General features: G+C 38.6%; 1 protein-coding gene and 1 long non-coding RNA gene across 6 annotated transcripts in view; one reads left to right on the top strand and one right to left on the bottom strand.

Annotated features, from left to right (window-relative positions):
* The window catches only part of NR5A2 (nuclear receptor subfamily 5 group A member 2), an 80625-nt gene that overhangs the window by 21908 nt on the left and 37444 nt on the right, over positions 1–21273 (top strand). The gene's annotated exons all lie outside the window — the stretch shown is intronic.
* On the bottom strand, positions 8486–10344 carry LOC146759007 (uncharacterized). Its single transcript, XR_014932620.1, has 3 exons — positions 10210–10344; positions 9372–9516; positions 8486–8594 (listed from the first exon to the last, which is right to left on the bottom strand). It is a non-coding gene; the product is annotated as an uncharacterized LOC146759007 (long non-coding RNA).

Raw genomic sequence — 21273 nt, 5'->3', positions numbered from 1 at the left:
CCATGCCAGACTACTTATAAATGGAAACAAAGGTTAATTCCGTGCTCTGCAAACAAAATTCGGTTGCTTACCTTCCCCCCACCTGTAGGCAAAGGTGCAAAAACAGCCTCAACAAAGAGCGAGTTTTGGTGCAAGAAGAAAGCACTCAATTCAACAGCAACATTCCAACAGCCCTTTAAATAACAAGAAGAGCATTTCGAGGAACAAAAGAATAAGTAAGGAAGCTTTGGTCTGACCCTCATTACCGAGGATCCAACACGTGGACCAACCCCGCGCATCTCATGCTGCAGGCCGGACGGGCAGCAAGGAGCAAACCGCTCGCTGACCACCTGCACGGTGCTGCTGGTGGCTACAGGCGTGTCTGCAGAGCAACTCCCGAGCAAATGAAAGAGCAGGTGTTAAGAAAGGGAGCTGAAGAAAGAACGGCTCCAGTAGGAAAATGAAGCTACAATTTCATGTGGACATCTTGAAGGGCTTTCTTCTACTCCTGTAGCTCTGGGCTGCAGGTGCAGGTTGGGCAGATAAACAACACTGTCATGGGAACACCCCAAGCATTAAAGAAACCGTTATAGTTTATATACATACATACATTTAGAGATACGAGCTAGCAAAATATAATGCAAAAAAGAAGGGGATTCATTGTGTCCAGTTCCGGAATTGCCCATCATACTCATCGCTCTGAAATGGAAAGAAACTAAATTTGTTTCTTTTTTCTTCAGAAATTCAGAAATAGCAAAAAGCTTTTGTTTTTTTGCATCTAAATACAGCTCTTCATTTGTTGAAAGAGAACTTACTTTGATATTCGTTGCTAAATAAAATCTTGGATCAAGTAAATTTAATTTAAAAAATTAGCAAAGGCAACAATAAACACAGGAAATATACATGAATAAAGTGTTCTAAAAGTCAGGCAACTCTTTTAAGGCTATAAATATAACCTAAGCAAGGCCTCTATAATTAGCAAAGGGTGAACAAAAGAAGACATCCAGAAATAGATGGGGAGGGGGGAGGTGGGGAGGGTGAAATGTCTTGGTTAGCCTTATTCAAGTGTTCTTTCCATAGCATAGGAAATGGTTCCAGCTAGCTCATGAGTTCTGTTGGTACTAACTGATCTTTAAAAGGACATTTCCACGTTGTCTCCATGCCAAGGAAATTCTTTTAGTGGCATGTTTGCTGAATACAGGAAACATCGTCCCATCTAAGTGACACTGGATGTGACGGAGAGTTGTGTCCTTACTCTGGTGTTACAGTCAGCACCCTCAGTTTGTTTCATCTGGATACCATTCGGTATTTACCTGGGAGGGAGCACTTACTGCACTCCTGCCATTTGTGCTGAGCAATGAGCGTTGGCTGCTGGTGCTGAGTCATGGCTCACCATCCTCGAACCAACTCATTGCAGCCCCCCTGGGGGGCACCAGGGGTGTCTGGTCATCCACTATCATATCTCATAGCTCTTAAAAGTTTGCGGGGAAATATCTATGGGAGCAACAGAGTGCTGGGAAGCTCTCCGTGCAGTGGCAAGAATTCCCTGTATGAGGAAATAAACATGCACCTACAGCCGCTCCTAAACAGAGAGCTGAAGAAGCCAGTCTTGCATATGGTGATGTTCAGTGTTAAGTCAAGCTGTGCTTATAGGCCTGGTTTTGTTTGCTTATTGGAAGAAAAGTTCACTGAGGCTGATGAGAACTGTGTCCATGTAAGAAGTGCAAGTTAAGATCTTGAATAGCGCATTTCCAGTTTCACTCACAGCATCTGCCAGTTTCCTGTTTTCTTCTGTAGAGCTGCCTGGGTCAAGTGTTTTAGTTTCATTTGCTATGCGTTATTCCTAAATCCCCTTTTTGTTATTTGCTGGCTTTTCTTTTCCTTAGTGTTAGCACCACAGTCAGTACATGGGCAGTAGTAACTGGGGCTGTTAGTGGCCGTGGGCTGCACAGACCTGCAGTGAGTGCAGCAGTTCACCAACACCCGGTGTGCTTCACCAACATTCTCTTCTAGTCCTTGCCCAGCCTTTCAGGAAAAGGTGGAAATCTTTGAGTCCAGAGTGGGTGGATCAGGCAGGTCTGCAGTCTGCACTCCATCTTGCTACTCCTGTAGCTCAGTTAAAATCATCAAAACAAATTATCTGGTGTGCAAGTGGAAGCCAAAACTAATGCTGCAGCTTGTGCTCAGCTCTACAAGAGCTTTGTAACCAGTGTGCAGTCAGCAATGTTCCTCCCACCTTTATATGGAGAAAGTGAGACAGAAAGACAGCTACTCACAAATACTACTGGAGTATTGTTTTGAGAGGTACATTTGCACTGATATTGCACGTGAAAAGCAAGGCTAGACAATTTTCTGCCTTTGAGGCTGAGACCCTGAGTGTCCCAACAATGTTTGGAATATTGGACTCATTACTAAGTTTCTTCCCAGCCTTGCTATGCCTTGAGAAATCCAAAACTGCTAAAAGGAGTAGCATCAGAAAGCAATCTTTGTGGTGCAGTACTTGGAAAACAAGGGTCCTTGTTTAAAACACAGAGTAAGTATCAAGAACAGCGACAAGAATAATAACTCTTTAGTAGAAATATGCATGTAGCAATTATTTTACTTTGATCTGTCCTTGCTGAGATAGGTACTTCTTCTGCAAGCGTAGTCAAGGACAACGCTCCCTCCTAAGAATGAACTTTCAGTGGGAGTATTTGCAGCGGGAAATGCTGTGCCTCAAAGGCAGTGTTTACATGGTTAGCTCATTTGCCAACATTGAACAGCATTTACTTTTCATTCACATGCCTCTCCTTTAAGGCGTACTCTTTTCCTCTTGACTTCAGTGGGAGCTCTGCATGTTTTGTCTTTGATTCCCCTGCATGCTGGCCACTCTAATTAATATGAGTTTCAGTGAAGTTTCTCTTTCCCTTTTTCAGTAGAAGACAATAGCTTTCAGCAGCTAACCCCAACACCAGCTTGTGTATTGACGGATCAGGTGCTGGGGCATTATCAAACTGGCACATACTGCCTATACAGAATACAACTTCATTTTTTCTCTATCGCAGCCAAACAAGACTTTACCTCTTACTCTGGACCTAGTAATAAATGGTGGCATAACTAAGAAAAGAAAAAAAAATGGCACTGATCATTCTAACAAACTCCTCTCAGTTTTGAAAACATTGCTGAGATCTGTGTTTGTTTAACAAACACAGTTATAGCTTTAGCTAGCTAACACAGTCTTTTTTTATAGGATGCTTGCATAGTACGATGGTGCAATAAATATCAATCAGAACAGATCCATTCTCTCTTTGAGACCACCATTCCCTAGGGCTGGATTGTGCAACTCACACTAATGCCCAGCCTGCTTTGCCTTGTAGTAGCTGTGCTTTGGCTTTCAGAGATACTGCCTATGGAACACAATACTACATATTGAGGAAGACTGACAGAATCTTGTCCCTTTTTTTTAATTTATTGTGTTATTAAAAATAAATGTCCGACATTTTTATCTCAGACCTGAATATCTGCATATCCTGAGGGACATGATGAACACAGGAGCCACTTTTCTCCTCCGTAAAAACTATTACGCGTGGCTTTCTGTGCTAACATAACCCTCTTTACAATATTTCAAAAGATACAGGACTTCCCAGCATGATGATAAAGTTTTCCTGTGTTCCAATAATAAAAGTTGAACGTACCAGTAATTTCCAGTTCCTCTGAGGCTGGGCAGCCTGCGAGGACTAACTCAGAGGTAGCCAACCTGCAATATCAGTGTGGGAGTCGGAAACAGATGTTCACCAGACAATACAATTTGTTGTCACTGTCGATACTATATGGCTCTTTTCCCAACAGAAATTGTTTGTAGCTGGAAAAGAATGTAAGGAATGATTCATGCCCTCAATTACTGTTATTACTTTAAAATGTGAAATAGTTTCTTGTTTTCTTTTGTTTTATATGACTGATTCAGGGAGGCCTAAAAACTCAAAAATACAATTAGTTGGATTTAGAGCACCCGCACAGTATGGCAACCAAGTAATTTAAGGCTTTTTCATTGGGGCAAGAGAAATCATATACAAAAACCAAGAATCAGCTTCACTTCTGAAGAATGAAAGTGCTGTAACCTTTCTAGTCTTATAAAGTACTTGATGTTCATTATGTAGTCACATTAAAGCGCACTGCAGTGGGTAAACTGGACACTGCATGTGCGTCTGAGAGTGTTTATTTATAAAGGTTATAATTTATCAAATTAATATAATAATATTTTATACACATACTAACATTGGTAAGTAGTTGATTTATGCCCTAGAAATTCTAGTAGGCTATTTGCTCATTCTGAACTGATGAAATTCTTAAATAAGAAAAGTCCTCTATTAGAGTAACATGATGCCTAGCCTTGATTTCCAAGTTTCATGAATATTACAGAAAAAGATGCACTAGATCATACTTACTGTAAAAGACACTGGATTGGGCTAGGTGCTCTTTAAATTAAATATTAATTTTACAGGGATACATCAAATATATCCAAAGGAAAAAAAAAAAAAAAGAAAAAAAAAGAAAAAAATGGATGCAGAAAGAGAGCCTAAATACAAATGAATATATTCAGTAGGAGTCTCAATGAGAGCTAAAGATCTGAGTACCAGAACCCTTGGATATATCACCTATATTTTACATCAAAAAGTAATGCTCCAGGTATTTTCAAAAATTAAGACATCTGGGATCTAAACTGGAGTTCACTGAAATCAGTGGCAGAACTTGGATATAGATGCTGACTACTGTATCTCTGCCAGGCTTCTTTTAGAGATATATAACAAAGGAAAAGCTGTGTGTAATCATAGGACTCAAACAGGAGCAAAACATTTTAGCACTGTAAAATCAAGCAACTGCCTTATTTTTACAAAAGCATGTAGTAACACTTCACAGTAATCTTTCTTTAACAATAACTTCTGTTTACTGCATTTACGGCTGCAGTGTACTGCATCAGGGTAGTTTAGTGATCTATGTCAGGCTTTTGTCAATGAAATGATTTTCAGCCGCACGTTTCTTTTTAACTACTGCAATGGCTTGGCCTCAAGTCCCAACCGTAGTTCAAAATTTTTCATGATTTTAGATTGAGCAAATTGAGAAATGCTTTAATAGTGGAACATTATCCATTCAGATCATTTTGCAAGGGAGCTTGAACTCTATACAAAATGTTCAAAGTCAGCTTATGATAAGACTGGATGAAATTAGCTAGTCAGATAACGCGTAGCACACGTGTAAGTAGCACACTAGATGTTGCGCATGTGCCTGCTTATGTGCATTTTTATATATACTCAAGGATTAAACGGAGGTTTTCATCAACTAGGTGGTGGCAAGTGCCAAAATGATTTAGGATTAGGATGGGATTTAGGCTGATCTAGCTACAGTTGTATTTCTTATTTCATTATCATGCTCGGGATACTGCAACAGTTGTGTTGTGGTTGGGTTTTTTAATTTTGTTTTATGAAATAGGCAAAATTAAATGTCCATACCAGACATACTATTAGGTTATGGGGAGTGGAAGAGAAACACTGCACTAGACTTCTTTTGTCTGCACCCAGCAGCGATGTCCTGAATGTAGAAAACAGCTGGGAAACTTCCTATACACTACACAGCCTGAAAAATGGCTTCAAGATCTTCCTAAAAAAATCCATCTGATTAGACTTTATTCCAAAGGACTGATACTCTGGTTCTGCAGTATGTCTGTGTAAAATATCAAGCAATACAGATGCTGCGTTATCTGGTTGCACTACATCATTTTTGATACTAACTCCACTTTCATTGTAACTGCCATGAGCGTTGAATCTCAGTAAATGTTTTAGGCTACAAGGGCTTCTCGCTGCAGTACCGGGGAAGGAGATGCTTTCACAAAGCTTCACTGTCACTTAGCATTCCAAAAATTACTGATTTAACACAGACTCAGTTGCAGAAGTGACTCTTGATGTTTCCGATTGGTATGTGTTTGTTTTGATCTGCTGATGAACATTCTGCCGTCTGCTGTCAATTCACGTCTATGAGCCATTTTGGAAAGCAGCAGCTTTAGAAGGAATCCAGTTCTGATGGCGGTATTACAAGGATGGTTTGGGCAGAGAGGTGAGCAAACGAGGTGGCTTCAATTAGCAGGAATGCAGCCCACCCTCTGGCTACACCAGGAAGGGAGGCGAGCCCAGGCCGCTGCTGCCCGCACCAGAGTTAGTTAGAGCGCTCTGAATCTCATCTTTTGATCTCGGGCGATATTTTTCTCTGTTATGTCACAGAGGTCACCTGGCTCATGTGTGACAAACTGCCTGCATAAGTCACAGTGCCAGTGGCAGAGATTTGTAACCATGTCCCTGGTCCATTGCCTTTGAATTATTTCACAGGCCCTCTGCTTTACATTTACACTCTGTCGGAAGATGAACAGGGGAAGGGAGTAAAATCAAGGGCAGGGTCTCATCCTGAAGGACAAGGGGAAACAGGTGGAAGGTTAATGGCCCTGGAGCGTATCCACAAGCCTCTCAGGCTTGATATATGGGCCTCAGGCCTAAAACGGGCATTGGCTTTCAAAGATATATTATTTCATTTGAGGAGAGACATTCTGGAGTTCCTGCATTTGTCTGCTGATAGATGATCCTCTGTCCACAATTGGTTATGGCGTGTGAGTTTTCCTTGGGCCTGCTCCCGTACATAAAAATTTTGCTGAGCTCTCCAACCTTTCACATGCCTTTAAGAATGGGACGTGTGCAGGCCTTTTGGCAGGCTGCTGGATTTTTGTTGCTGCTATTTTTGTAGTTCCTTTTGAACCGGGAAGCAAGTGGGGGATGAAAGACACTTCTGTTCATTCATACATAGCTGGACAGGGGTGGCCTCGTGGGGACAGCATGGGGGAGAAGAAGATGTCAGGAATCAATTATGCATACGTGTGTCTGCAGCCCAGACGGAAGCAAGCCTGCCTAATCCACTCTTTTACACTGACACATGCCGGTGTAGAGATAAAAGCAGGAAAATCATTTACATGATGTTTTTACAAGCCCTCTTCTTTTATTGTATTTCGTTTTCACAAGGGTTTTCACATGCTTGAGCTTACAGGAAAGAGCAAGAGCAGTGATCCCATGCCTTTTATCAGTGCCCTCTCCAGAGAAGTGACAACAGGCACCTCCTAAAGATGTGACATTACTGGCTGCTTTACAGCTGAGATTCTGAAGGCCCATGGCCAGCTCATGCCATTTTGAATGCCAATAATCTGAGACTGGCCAAAATAAGCAGAGATTCAGGCAACAAGGCAGAAGGCTCAGTACAGAGAGGAGAGATGTCCCTGTATGTCCTACCCAGCAGTGTTCCCACAGCATCCTCTGCCGAAGCACACCCATCACATGCCACAGAAAATTTGGTTAAAAAAACAGTTTAGAAAATAATTAAAAACTCTTAACATACTTCATGGTCTTAACGTACCCTACTTAGGAGTTTGTTAGTCAAATTTTTCTGCTGATTTTTTACATATACTTGTAATAACTGTTATAGGATTGTGTTTCTAAGACCCACTACTCAATGACAGAATGATTTACAGAATTTGGGATGTAAATTTTTACTATATATATGTTATAATAACAAATAACTGTTCTGTTTCAGTGGATAGATTTTGTTTGAAAGAATTCAGCCTGAATTATATTTCAGTAGTTCCAAATTTTACATTCTTATTTTCCCTATAAGAGCAGAAAAGGAAAGTAAGCACAGAACATATGCGAAATGTTTTCAATATAATGTGCTTTGCTGTTGATATAGTAAAATTTCTACTTATAAAAATTGGGATAGTAGATTAAATTTAATCCTACCTCATGTTTGCATTTGAAACTGTCATAGAAGTGTTGCATTTGCAAGTGCATCGTTTGAGTAATCAGAGTCTGCTTTTGCTGTTATTGAATCCAGCTGCTAAACCCTCAGCACCTTAGTGTGAACAGGATCAGGATCGTGCTGAACTTCAGTCAGTCCCTGTAGAAGATGTCCTGTTGTAATGCAATTATTCTCTCTTCCGTTAATGCCCTGCAGAGTCTAAGTTAGACAAGTGAGCTAGAGACTTGAGAGACATATTTAGTGTCTACTGCAGCAGTAGGAAGGAAATCTGAGGAGTTGTTAAAAGGAAAGATTTAGAAACAGAAATTCTACAGAGAGAACTGAACAGAGCGTTAGCAGTCAGGAGGATCTGCTTTTCCACTTGTTGCTTTGATAACGGATAAAAGGCTGTCATGAACTGCTGGCTACCAGCTGGGAGCAGATAGAGTAATCCCAGCAGAGGCTGGCCCTGGCATTCCTTTAAATCTTAGAGACCATAGGAAAATTGTTTTTTTCCTACCATTGTCATCATCATTCACATTGATGTTTTCCACCCGTTTAACATTTTGTTTAAGTAAATCTACTTTACAATATTATCTTGATTGAAATAAAAGCAAAAATCACGTTGATAAAGATATTTCAGCTACCTCACTCAACTGCCTAGAGATAAATTCCAGAGAACCAGAGATCAGGCATAAAATACCTTTGCTGTAGGAAATGTGCTGTTTGACTGTAAAGGTGAACTGCACCCAGCCTGCAGGCAGTCACAGAGATGGTCTGTAGTATATGTCCTCCTTGTAATCAATTGCTTGCTGTAATAAAGAGACTCAGTAAATTAAATCTAGAGGATGTTAATTGAAAGAGAAGAGCAACAGAATGTCACTTGTTAGAAAATGAGCTGGCATGCCCCCTGAGTGGTACAAACAAGTACAAACACAGTGATGGACAGAACCATGCGTGTTTAACTTTACTGATGTGCACTGGGCCACCAAGGTCACATTACTGACATGCTGGACACATGCAGGAATTGGGCCAGTAGCATCTGCTACCACGTGTACAGATGCTTGACTGGAGCTGTGTTGTTCCTACCTGTGTTATTCTAGTAAAGGGGGTGAAAACACCAAAAGAGTATTTCAAGCTCTGATTGTCATTCTATACTCTAATTTAATGACAGATGTAGGGACCAAGATTACTTTGTATTCTTATGTGTAATTACCCTTATTAAAAAAAAAAAATAATAAAAAAAAAATCAACACTCATTAGTGTTCTGTTCCACTGACTTAATTATACTCCTTAATTAAATCTTGACTAACCGGGGGTCATGGCAGTGTCAGTGGGATTTGTCACTGTTTGTCATCAGGTGTCTGGTCACATCTATTTCTGGTATCCCTGTTGCTGTATTCTGTTTAAGAGTGAGGTCTTTTCTAAGTGCACAGAACAATCGGGCATTGCCTTATTGTGTTCAGAGCCTTACAAATTAACTGAAACACTAATGAATCTATTCTATAATGCTCGCACTCTCCCAATCTTTTCATGCAGAAGGTGGGGAATCAGGCAAATATAAACCTCTTCTAAATACACTTCATTACCTTACTTGTGCTCCTTTTTAAACGTGTATTCTTCCCGCACTCAGAAGCCATGGCCTTATTAATTTATCAGATAATCTTGTGTTCAACAGGCGTAAAAATATATTGCAAATAGCAATCCAGGGATGCTTCCCCTTTCCTCTATCTCCTAAACACAAAATGAATTTGAAACATGACCAGCAAGAACGAGCTAAATCAATATTACATGCATAACAAATACAACATGGCATGTGCTGCTATTGCCATGCTGCTCAGAGTCAGAAGACTGAGGCTCCCAGTTCAGTGTTTCCTGAATAATTCAGTGGGAGGTCTGCACGTGCAGTAAGTGCATAATAGTGCTGCTTCTCTCCATTTCAAATTTGCATGTTTGGGGCTTGTTATTTTAGAAAGTTACTTATGGGAAATATAATTCCCATGTTTATGCATATAATAGGCACCTAATGTTTATCTGAATAATTGATTAGTCGAGTCAGGCTTTCATAATTAGTGGTTGGCTTTTCAGTATAAGCCCACAAAACACTTGTCAATCTACAGATGTTTTTAGTTTATTAATATATCTGTTATCAAAAGGGCTGTAGTCATTACCTGGAAAGCATTTATTATTTATTCTGCAGAGGCAAAGGAAGCATTTCCATTCTAGATATGTATTTCCAATCTATTCTGTCTTTCCCAGTAGATCATCTTTTTATTGTTAGAGTTTTCCTGAATGCTATCAGTCTGTAAGCTGCTCACAGTGGAAATCTGAATGAGGGCGTTTAAAAAATGCATTCAGCCATTCCTCTGTTACACCGAAGCTAAAATGAGAGGTTTCATTGATGACAAAATAATAAGTATCACTTACTTGTAGGCAGATAAATAACAGCCACCTAAACAGATACTACTAACGGATATCCCTACTGAAGCCATAGATGCTGACACCAGACAGGTGCATCTGTTGATAGCTCGTGGCAGTGATACCACAGTATTAGTTGGAGACCTATAAAGTAAATTGCAGATTTATAAGATTAATTAGATTTATAGTCAACTTGATGACTTCACCTTAAAGTTTTTTGTTCCTTGTATTCCTGACCAGTTTTCATGTAGTTGCCATTAAAGGAGAGAAGCCATTTCTTACTCCAGAAACTTTGCATTTTATGCCCATGATATAAAATTCATAATACAAAATACTTGTGAAATCCAGAATGAAAATTGGTCATTTTTTCACTAGCAGTAAGTTAAAGACCTAATTGTCTGATAAAAATGACTGGACTATACATTGTGTGGTTTATTTTATGGGGAAACAAACCACCTTTTCACTGGAAGGCAACTTTTACTTCTTGCAATCGCTGCATGTGTGGCACTCAATTTATAAAGATGTTATTATTTACAGAAAAGATATTTCAGTTCCACGTATGCTTTACGTTTACATTCCCTTGCTCCTGTTCAGAAGAATCACCTCCATTTTAGTGAAAATACATAAGCTTCCACTTCTCATCAGTCAGTACAGAACAAATGCTTCAATAAAATTGGAAAGTGCTTTCCTGAGTCAATCTCCTCCTCAGGCTAGAACCATCAGCTGCGTACAAAGTTCCCTGCTTCACACGCAGAAGGCTACATATATAATAGCAGAACTCTAAAAGCATTTCAAATCCAAAATATTTCTAGAATAGCTTCTTTGTTTGGAAAAAATATGATGTAAAAATCCCGTTGCAGTGGAGGGAAATAAAATGGTACACTCATTTTTCTGCTGCTACCTATTTCATTGTGGTTTGCCACTTAATTATGTGGTCTTATAAAATTCACACCACAAAGTTCTGGAGCAGTACTACAGCATCTGGTATGCAACATGAATGTACATAATATGCACATATCCTTTCTCAGTTTCTACTTAAAGATACAAGAAATTGTAGAATCCTTCTCTTCAAGCCCATTTAATTACATGCCTCTCATGGAAAAATGCAAATATATTTCTAAGAGTGTCATTATAAAGTTCCTCATCCACAATATATAAGTATTGTACTAATGTAAATGTTCACTATCCTTATATCATCACAAAAAAACCCCTCAAACAAAAAATGAAACACTATATTGTAAAGAACACACACTCTCTCTCTGTATATATATGTTGGAATCAGAGCTCAATTTGCTAGTACTGTTCTAACCTGCAGTGCAATATTTTGTGCAGTGTTAGAATTTCAATCATGGTATTATACTAATACATGGATTTTCTATTGAGATATTTTTAAGCACAGCAGTTGCTACCTGGAAAGTATTTACAGTTTCGACTAGTGAGCTAATTAAGCCGTGTGAAGATTGAAACATCTACATTCTCACTGTTAGTGTAGAAAGTTCTCACCAGTGCCCCTGTCTATTAACCCAAGAGTTCAGAAACATTTCCCATGGGTATTGTATGGCTATCTTGGTCTTTCCATTTAGACTCTGAAAGAGTACTGTCTCAAGAAGTCTTATACAATTGGATATAGATGTATTTTGCTGAAGAAATTCATATTTTCATTATTAGACAGGTGATCTGATCACAAGGTGGAAAAAAGATCATGTAAATAAACAACGAATTAGAAGCCTGAATAGGATTGCTAAGTCTGTTTTTCTAAGTTACAGTTAAAGGAGAGGCATTATGTGGGCTTTCAGATAAACTCACAAAGCTCTTATCTATACAAACCTGATAGATCTGCCATTATTCTTAGTGAACAACAGAAGTTATATCATTCAGTTTCATTAAAAATGCATTAATCCCTTTTTAGTAATCTTCTAATTCATTGACTCAATTATACAATGAACTATAAAAATGTTTGGTATAATAAAAATACAGTATTGCAATGTGGTTTATGCATAAATATTTCATTGCAAAGAAATTATTCACTGTTTTAGAAGTATTAACAATATGACCATCATGTTCTGAGGCAACAGAATGTAGCTTTGTTCAGCATCTCTGAAACTGTATATCAGAAAGATTAGTCTTTAAAACAAGTTGGCCTGAAATAGTTGCTTATAGCATTCCTTGCAGTACTTCATGTACAGGCATCCTGTAAAGTTAGTGACACTTACCGGCATAGGTCAATAAAGGGACAGGATGGGACTCACGATGTACACTGAGAAACCCAGTGCCTCCAAGGAGCTCTGCACAGCAGAAGGACCTCACCAGTTTGACTGGGTCAGGATTTGATCGGCACACTAGATGCTCAGGACACAGCAGATCCTCTGCAGGCTTGTCCCACGGAACAGCCCATGGGGACAACTCCTGAGCAGCTACTCCATGCTGGTTGTTCAGGCAATTGCCACCAAAGTCACCTTTGGCCTGAGTGACAGCAGGCTGTGACTCCTTCGGCTGGGCCCTGAGCTGGTGCTTGCTGTTGCTGGCAGCACTGTGCTCGGCAGTGTGAGAACTCCACTGCAGCAACAGCCACTGCAACTCCACGGGCACCAGGGAAACACCTTGGGCACTCAGCCTAGCTCTGGAGCAGACAGAGCAGCCAAAGCAATCCACTGAAGGCTTTCATTGATTTTAACACAGCTGATACTTTTCAGAGTTTTGTGCTCAATTTCTTTTTGTTCATTTCTTTTTGTGACAGGAAGGCAAACTAGCACTGGTTGTACTAACACACCCTCAGCAGATTTTAGCCTGGCACAGCCTGTGCCAGACTGCCAATGGCAGTGGGAGCTGCAAAAAGCTGGCCCAATTTTTGCAAGGGTTCCAAGATGAGAGAAGAAAGCACTTCATATTTTCATTAGTCATCCCTTTGCAGATTTACTTTTAATTCTTTCAGCAAAGCAGATTATTAAAAGCAATGACCTGAGGTCTTCATTCTGATAGCAGACTTGCAATCCTGTATAATGCGTGCCTGAGGGCAGAGGTCACACTAACGAGTCTGTTAATGCAGTCACTCTGGGATAAGATCAATCTCCATACTTCACCATATTGATCCAATAGCTCATTGGCACTTCCCTCTTTGAATTGATTAGCTCGTGTGTGAAAAGAGATGGATGGGTTTCTGACCCTGAGCAGCCCGTCAGGGCACACCCATGACAAGGGAAGTGGATGTTTTCACTGCTTCATTTGGGTGGCTCATTATGTGGATGACTCACGGGGAATAAGGGTCATAACATAGTTTTATGAATTATTTACAACAAAACATCAGGTTTTTCCTACATTTGATGTTCTACCTGTACTTAATCCCTTATAAATAGAACATGAAGAAATGGACACAAACAACTAATAAACGCCAAATATTTGTGTAAAGGGAATTAGCACATATAGGTGACCTGAAAATGTAATTTTACTAATATGAGGTAATAATAATAGATATGAAGGCAGGAATAGACTTCATGGGTCGTCTAGTCCATTTTCCCCTTATACTGTGACAGAATATTGATGATATCTAGAAATGAATTACATTTTAATTGCATATACAGGAGAAGTACTCACAGTGAATCTAGTTTGGACACCTCAGCAAACTTTGTATGCCCACAGTACTGTAGACAGGCACAATCTGCATGCAACACGTGAGCTAAAAATGCGCATCACAGTTGTTAGAAGTCACCTAAAAATAAATAAATAAATAAATAAAAAGCTTCAACTCCATTTATCAAATAGTCACATATTTACAAAATGCATATATTTGACACAGTAGATTGGATTTTGGGGCTGTGTGTGCTCATGCAAGAGGGAATATAAGAGGAGCTGTCGCCAGAGTCTGAATTCAGAAGTTGGCTTATGTTAGGTTGTACTAAAAAAACGTAAGCATTAGCAGAGTCTTCAGGGATGTAAAATGATACAAACTGAAGACCTGCTCCTTGAAGTCTTCTACTGAAGCACAGACATTTTTTGTTGGTGTTGTTTTGTGTTTAGTTGTTGTTTGACTTCTGACTGCATATGAATTGTTGAATCAGACTCAAAGATGCTTATAATGAAATAATTCATTATATACCATCCAACCTCAGGACAGTACTTAACACCATACCTAAGGTGCTGTTACCTGGGATATCAGGTTATACAATAACCCTGTAAAAAAAAATAATACTGGCAAAAATATTCTCATTGTGTTGTTAAACAGAAGATCACATTTATGTAAGAAGACAGTGCACTTCAATAACAATATCTTGCTCTGTTATTTAACTGGACGTTCTGGATTTATTTCAGTAGGCTGGCTGTTTAAACTGAATGATATAAAACTTTATTTACAGAGAAGTGTCCATGCATGCTTCACACAGACGGGCAACGCTTCTCTACTATTAGATTTACGGTAGCATAAACAGGTACTGCATAAAAACATACCAATTGGCAGACCCTTCCTTAAAGGCTTTGTAGTCTGAAAGAGACAGACCTTCAGGCGGATTGGTGGGAAAAAAATAAAAACAGCCAAAGAGAGAAATCAGTCTCTTATTTGTCAGTAAAATTTTGCTGAATGTTTGTATAATCTTGTATTCATTTAGATTTCAAAGCCATTCAGGCTGTTATAGGTAGGAAAACTGCCCTGATACAGATTTACACAGACTTAGCATGGAGTCATACTAAAAAGTAAGTTCCAATACACCTAAAAGAGAGCTATTAGATTCAGTGCTGGAATGTCCTTTCCTTTGATAAATGTGGAATAAATATGGGATTAGTGAGTGAAACCTCTTACATCCAGGTATCAAAGCAATATTTTAGTCATGGTAAATTTTCAGAAATAAATCTTGTGAATTTAATTACAAAACATAGAAAATGGTGCTCAGATCTAGATGAACAGCAGATTGACAGACACTTCAGCACAAGCTGTGTTCAAGATGATTTCTGAAAAACAAAATTTATGCCATCTTATTATAAACTCTTGTCTGTCGATCAAGGGTCTGCCAGTCTGACTAGAGCTCAGCTTTCAGAGTTGTAGCATATGGTGCACTCCTGGGTGAATGGAAAGTTATCAGAGCAACTTGATTTTGTTGTTCATCTCCAAAGCTAACATCACAGAATCCCTAGAGTTAGAAAGGACCTCTGAGGTACATCTAGTCCAACACCCCTGCAACAAACATGGAACATCCAGAATTGAGCAAAGATAAGACTTATGAATTAGATAACTGATTAGTCTCTCATTTTTCTAAATTCCCAGTTATTTGTTTCCAGGTGAATATTTAGGAACTCAGCATAGAGGCTCAAACTCTGGATACCTGTGACCGTGTCCAGCTCTGACAACAGAGAAAAGTCAGTGTCTTGCTTAGCTGTGCTTGTCTCCTTCACCTGTCCTCAGTCATTTTTACCCATAAAAATTCTCACGATCCATGTTTTGAACTGCAAGAACTCCTCTCATCAACAGAAAAAGCAGCTCAAATAAAAAACAGTTTATTTGAGGATATCTTTAAACAAGCATTAATATTAATCCTAACTGCAGTGCTTTTATCTGTATGGGATGTGAGCAGAGTTGTGTCAACCTTATTTCAATGATACTTCAGAGATTTCCAAATGATCATACAGGGGAAAAATGTGGGATAAATGAAGCAATGCCAAATAAAGGGATAAACAAAAGAAACATTATAGTACACTACTTCTTGAACATTAATTCAATCAGCACTTCCTGTGATTTTTATTAGCATGGATCTGTCTGCTCTTCTACACTTGCATTTGTCAGGGAAGCAGCTTATTTTCATCTAGATAATATTCAGAATTGAAAGAATTTAGCTAACTGGTAGTAGCTGCATACCAAGAGCCTCCTGCAATGCTTTTAAGACGTAAAGAGAAGAAATGAGTGTTTGGGATCACTCCTATATACAGTAACTTACCAGTTCTTACCTTCTTCTATGGCTTCAGCTTAACTGGGGGATGTTTTTAAGTAACTTTTCTTATTTAATTAGAACGGTAGTGGTTTAGTACATGACAAACCCATTTCTAGTGCTAAATATTCTTTTACTTCCTCCCATATAATTGCATCTTCTTTCTCTATCTCTGCCCCAGTGACTTACCGTGACTTACTGCTGCAGATCCTGGGATGTAAAACAACCTTTCTGTATCTTTTCTTCATCAGTACAGCATTTCCTTTCACATTCTGTCTGAAGACACTGTTTCTCAAGATTTCTTACTGCTTTTGCTGGTTTTTTTTGGTTTTTTTTTTTGGCAGTTAAATTGCAAAGCAGGAAAACAGCGGGAAATATCCAGTTTCTGTTGCCAAAGGTGTAACACAGGTGACTTTCTGTCCTGTCTTGAGACTTCAGTTCTATATGTTTCAGCAATTCAAATAGGGGCAAAAAGAAATATCTGCGGTTACACGTTCAGATGTTGGTCAGAAGTATTCAGAGAGTTATGAAAAGCAAAGTATAAAAACAACATATTCTAGATCCTGACAAAGACTGAAATGATCTGCAAACAAGAGAAAAAGAATATTTAAAAAATAGAACTGGTCTTTCCATATCCAGCATAGTTTTTTGCATGTATAGCATATATATAATAAGTAGGCAAACAAGTAATATCAATGTAGAATTAGCAGAAGAGGAAACTCCAGGGGAGTCCCATCAAAACGTATTTTAATCTAGAAAATATTACTGACGTAATAAAACCAAAATAAAACCTAAATGTTACTATGCAAATCTAAAAAGATCCATCAGAATAAAAATTAGTTCTACACTCACATTTGGTGCCTACTAAGAATGGTATGTAACATCTGATTTACTAGATTCTTTATGTGCACTATATAGTTTCCCTTCCCAGGTATTTCTAACACATACCCGAAACATTTTTCTTCTCTCATGTACGCAGCTGTAACTTTAAAGTAACTCCTTTTTAGCCATGAAATCAGATTACTTGCATACTTCCCATATAAGGAAAACAGTCCAATGCTGTGCACATTAACCAGCATTTGTAGGTGTCAGCTGTTAAAAGAACTGTACTTCTCTTGGCTTGCACTTTTCCCATACTCCATACCCCTTGAATAGATGTCTGGGATGTAAAGAAACGCAAAATGGGAAGGTATCCACACAGTACAATTTAAATTAGAGCCAATTTAAGCAACTCTTGTATAAATGTATGCAAAAAACAGTGTTTTGGGGCATGCAGCACTTGAAGGAACAGGATTCTGTGCACTGGGAGATTGCTCTGGCAGCCTGTTACCATGTTAAAGGTTCGTTCTGAAATTAGCACGTCTCTCATGTCACAAGCTACAAATATTTTTCCCTATTATCCACACTCGAGTTTTAATAGAATATTTATTTTGTAGAAAATAGTTATTATAATGAGTTTAATATTTTACACTATTAACAATGTACATCTCTGTGTTGTATTGATCTCTGTTGAGATCTGGTGTTATCATTTTAAGAAAAATGATGTGATAATTTATCCAATAAATCATCAAACAGGAAAGGAACATTATATACTAAAATTCCTTTTTCAGATAATTCTGAAATACTTGTGACTTGGAGAAACCCTTGGAGACTCTAATCAAAAGTTGCTGTATAACAGAGGGAAAATGCTGATTCAATATATTGAGAATAAATTCACCACCAGTACTTTCAAATCTGAGACTCAGTCTTGCCTTCTGATTCCCCAGAGGACATCTCTGTGGTTCTTAAAATGCAGATCAGACTGGCAATGATAATGATGAATTGTGTGGGTCTGACGAAAGTCTAAGGACCTACATTCATGCAAGTTGAGTGGTAAGAATCAGGCCCAGCACATTTTGGAGTTTAGTTTGCTGATATCAGAAAACACGGGAGTAATTCAAAGGAACCAAACAGTTTTACTCTCAAAACTGTTACACAAACTACACAGCATTATCTGTTGTTTTTTTAAGTTCTAGACTGGATTATGCATAAATGTATACTGTAATAACATCAGTAAAGATAAGCACAGGAGAGGTATTTTGAAGATCAATTCCATGGGTCCAGTCCCAAAGAAGAAGACATTGCCTTCTTCACTCTGTAAAACAGGTGCTGAGAAGAATAATTTTCCTCTTTCTTTGTCTTTGCATTCACTTTGACAGGGAAAAAAACATTGCATTGTAAGCAAAACTTTCAGATGGGGCTAAAAAGAAATTGTTTCTTTATTTTCAGATTAAAAACAAAAAAAAAAAAAAAAAAAAAAAGAACCTAGGAAAAACACATTTATAATTCATCAGAAATAATGCTGACTGCAAAATGCTAAGTAATCTTCATGCAGTTTGCAAAGAAATGTATGTATTTTTTCAGGAATGAGAGAAAAACAGTTTTTTATGTTGCATTTGCTGCACTCTATGTATATACACAAAGTTTATAATGACAGACCTTTCATTTGATGCTTGAAGAACTTAAATCTGTTCTATTCGGAGAGTGGGATGCTCTCCAAACAGAGAATCCAAAGACTAATGAAAGAAGAGAGATCTTGTTCTTTAATAGGATCAGCATTTGCTGCATCCCTATACACTTCTGCAATGGGAGGGCCATAGACCCACACACATTGTTTTATATTCTTGCAATAACACAGGATGGTCATGAACTGTTACTGAAGGATGGTTGTTGTTTTTTTATGAAAGTATTTGACTTAACAGAAGGCAAACACTGAAACTGGGAAATGCCTGGTCACAGTTGGTGTGATCTCCTCTTTCACAGTTATCTTAGAGAGCCGTCCTAAGGCATGAGGGGAGGGAAGATGTTAAAAAGCTATTGCTCTCCGCCTGGGCATTTGCTAACCAGGAAACACTATGTGCCATTCAAAGCATGGGCACTGTGTATTCACTTCAAATTTTGTGAATACAAAAGCATGGGGCCTTTCAAAAACAAAGTAATGCTTTCTGCTATAAATTCCTTACCTATGCCTTTAAGTAAGTGAAAGGCAGTTTGATATTCCAAATATTAACAGTTCTACGAGCAGGAAATTAATGATGCATTTTAGCCCTCTCTCTTTCTCTCTGTTCTCTGATGTTGAATATAGGGTAAGCTTATTAGTCTTTCCTTCAGGGTGGTACTTAGCACTTACTTTCCTCTATCTAGATACTGATTCCTGGAAGGCATGTAGGAACGTAATGGCTTGGATATACGAACTCTCTGTTGAAGCCAGCTGACACTGGCTGATGGATTTAGAAGTTACTGAAGGCAAAAGCATGTACATATGCGCATACACTCACACAGGCACATAGTGAGTATAATTGCATCTTTGTAAGATCCTCTTTACAATGCCATAAAGGAGCAGGAAGAGGCACACGCTGGAATATTTCTATATTTCATTTCTAAATCATGAAAAAAATGTAGATTGCTACCAAACTCTAACATGTCTTATACTCCCTTCACACTAGAGCTAGACACCAACAGGACAGTCATCTAAGAGGGGCTGTAAAGATGTTCCCTAGCTTTACAGAGAATGGGTAATTTTGCATAACACAGGTTTATAGTAAAGAGACAGAACAATTGTAGTTAATCTTAAATCATTTTTTCTTGAACTTTGTAGCATTTTATTTCTGAGGTTATCAGTGATGATTACATTTCAGTAAGGTATTCATTGATGATGAAAGTTAGTGCATTTTCTTTCAAAACCACATAGGCTTTTGACAGCAACCTTGCACAGGCTTCCCACTGTTAGCAGCAACCCATTTGCAGAGCTCAAATACTTTTCTACCTATGTAATGATTTGGAAACCAAGTATGCATTCGGTAGTAAAAATTAGCCTTTGGAATGCACTTGTCTTATAAAACTTTGATTTGGGGCAATTTGCTTCACTACAGCATAAGGAAATGAAGTAACAACTCAAGCTATATGTCTGCAATGACTTGTAAGGGATCTCCAAAGCACATTTGAAAGGAAGTTCAACCATCCCTTGAACCTTTGTGCTTCAGGCTGAACAATTCAGACAGATGTTTAATCACTTCATGTTCACGAGGAAATGGTTATTCAATGGCTGTAGAACTGGAAAGTGGCATCGGCATTCCCTTTTAGAAACATAAGTAAAAACAATCCAGCTGAATCCAAGACATTGCGTACATTTTAAACATCAGATTTTTTGTTTTAATCATTAGATACCCTTTTAAATTCTCAGCAGCAGAAAAGCATAGACCTATAGTGCTGGCTGATGCAATTGAAAAGATGAAAAAGGATTCTCTGAGAGAGGGGTGCAGACTGGATAAAAAATGAGCATATTGTTTAACTGAATCTGCAGCAATAATTTTAGTGAAGATATTTAGCTTAAAGCAACACACACAAAAAAAGCACGACCCTGAAACTCTTACCAGGTATTTCATTGAGAGCCAGGCTGATTATACCTCTTCAGAAGAAATATCATAATAAATCCATGGGTTATTTGTTACTGTACGCTAAATACTGTGAAACACTTTCCTAAAAGAAAGATACAGTGTGGTTTTGATAAGATTACGGAGCATTTCAGCAAAACATACACATTATTCTTCATTCTACCATTTGACAATCTGAATGTTGTTCTTCAGAGAATACGAAAGTTTATAATGATTAACGTCCCGTGCTGTGGGAAGCATACACTCTACAACAATACTACTCTTGTGTTGCACTAGGCCTCCTTATCTATAACATCAGCACAAGTAATTTTTCAGATGAGTAACCAGCATTTCTGAGATAAGTCCTTCCTTTAGCTGCAATGGATAATGTGGGATTGGATATTGCTGTGTCAACTGAGGCCCCAGCAAGCCGGACAGCCTTCTAGTCATCACCCCCCTCTGCCCCCCAAAAAATCCCAGTGCCTGGCTGAGTGGGACTCCAGAGTTGGCAGACAAATGCAACTGCCTCATCCCCACCCCAGCCCAACTTTCTGTCCCACCAAGAGATCATGTGTCAGCACAGCGCTCAGGATTAGACCTTCACACTTCAATCTGAGAACCTATTTCCTCCACCCCCAGAAATATCTTGCATGACTCATTATATAGTGTAAGATAAATTATGCAAACCAATAGTTGTGTCTAAATATGTCCTAGTGCACGCTTGTTTCCTAATCCTTGCCAGCAGAGAACTC

The sequence above is a fragment of the Coturnix japonica genome, chromosome 11 (assembly GCF_054131305.1).
Source record: "Coturnix japonica strain WE chromosome 11, WE-NBRP24, whole genome shotgun sequence".
Lineage (NCBI taxonomy): Eukaryota > Metazoa > Chordata > Aves > Galliformes > Phasianidae > Coturnix > Coturnix japonica.
Note: the sequence above shows the minus strand (reverse complement) of the source record. Positions and strands in the feature narration are given on the sequence as shown.